At 35.7% G+C, this 1,276-nt stretch overlaps 1 long non-coding RNA gene across 1 annotated transcript in view; it reads left to right on the top strand.

Moving 5' to 3' along the window:
- LOC110426300 (uncharacterized) overlaps positions 1-1,276 on the top strand; it is a 1,744-nt gene continuing 468 nt past the window's right edge. The window contains exon 1 of the long non-coding RNA XR_002446121.1: positions 1-68. This is a non-coding gene — a long non-coding RNA (uncharacterized LOC110426300). The remainder of the gene's footprint in view (positions 69-1,276) is intronic.

Here is a 1,276-nt window from a genome sequence, read left to right as displayed (position 1 = left end):
ATTCTTCTCTTTTCCTTCCCCATAGCCGAATTTAATAAAGATTGGTGATTTGGCTCAAGATTTCCAAGGTAAGGAGGTGGAGCTTGTTGGTTTGATTCAAAGTATGTTTGAAAATTGATTTTAAGGTGTGGTTATATTTGTGGTAACAAAGAAAATCTTAGGTGTGAAGAGGTGGTGAACTGTAGTTAGGAAATTCAAACATAAATCAAGGGATACGCACTTGAATTGATAGCGAAGTAGGATCCCGCTATTATAAGATGAGTAGGGGGTGTCCACTTAAAAATAATTCCATAATTATGTATATAACTATATGTATATTTATAGGCATGAAATGATTTATTTTAAATGCAATTTGTGGAAAGCATGAGCTAGTAGATATCTTAGGAGTTTGTGATGCCCAAGCATTTGAAATATGTTGACTATATATATCTATACAAGTATATGTAAAGGATTTAAGAAATCGAGAAGCAAGCTTTTCAACATATTTATGTCCAAAAACGTGCCTTATTGATTGTGTGATGTGCAATTATGAATGATTTCATACTTACCATGCTAATTAGATATCTAACCTTATGCGAAAAGGTTTTACATTGCAAGATGATACAAAAAGAGGTTTTAGTGTATTACCATGATTGGTATTTTGAAAATGGTTCGAAATGATCTTTTGAAAACTCAATTTGACTTTTAAATGGTTTTATTAAATTGAGAGATTCGAGAGTAGGCCGGTTGTCGCTCCGGTTAAGTGTGACCCTTGTGCACAAGTGAGCTCTAGCTAGAGAACCCTTGGGTCACCGACGGGCTATTAGACATGGCTGGAGCCAAGGTCTATGATTTTACGTGGCTAGGCCACAAGTTGTTATACGTGGTTGCGACCGTCTGATTTCTTCGATGTCGGCCAACATCGTTGAGACTACCATGGTAGTTGGGGATCCGGTGGTGCGGAGCTCTCGGATGTTATTACGTGGAAGCGAGTCCACGTGTTTGTATTTCTATACCTACTCGAGAGTGATATCTCTTTGGGTTTTATCCACACAAGTAATTTTCTCATAGTGAAGAGTAATAGTTTTTCTGTTGCTCCCTTAATTATATGATGAAATTCGATTTAATTCCCTGAGTATGGGGTGAATTATGAAATTTATGTGTAAACTCTATGAAATGTTCGATTTTTACGGGATCATGTATGATAACATTTACTTACTTTAAACCCAATATTAAATGATTGTTTAGCATAAATTCACTTATTTGCATATAAGGCACAAATTTCCCTTTTGGGTAA

Source organism: Theobroma umbraticum, unplaced genomic scaffold (genome assembly GCF_002168275.2).
Source record: "Theobroma umbraticum cultivar Fairchild unplaced genomic scaffold, ASM216827v3 scaffold_55.0, whole genome shotgun sequence".
Taxonomy (NCBI): Eukaryota; Viridiplantae; Streptophyta; class Magnoliopsida; order Malvales; family Malvaceae; genus Theobroma; species Theobroma umbraticum.
Note: the sequence above shows the minus strand (reverse complement) of the source record. Positions and strands in the feature narration are given on the sequence as shown.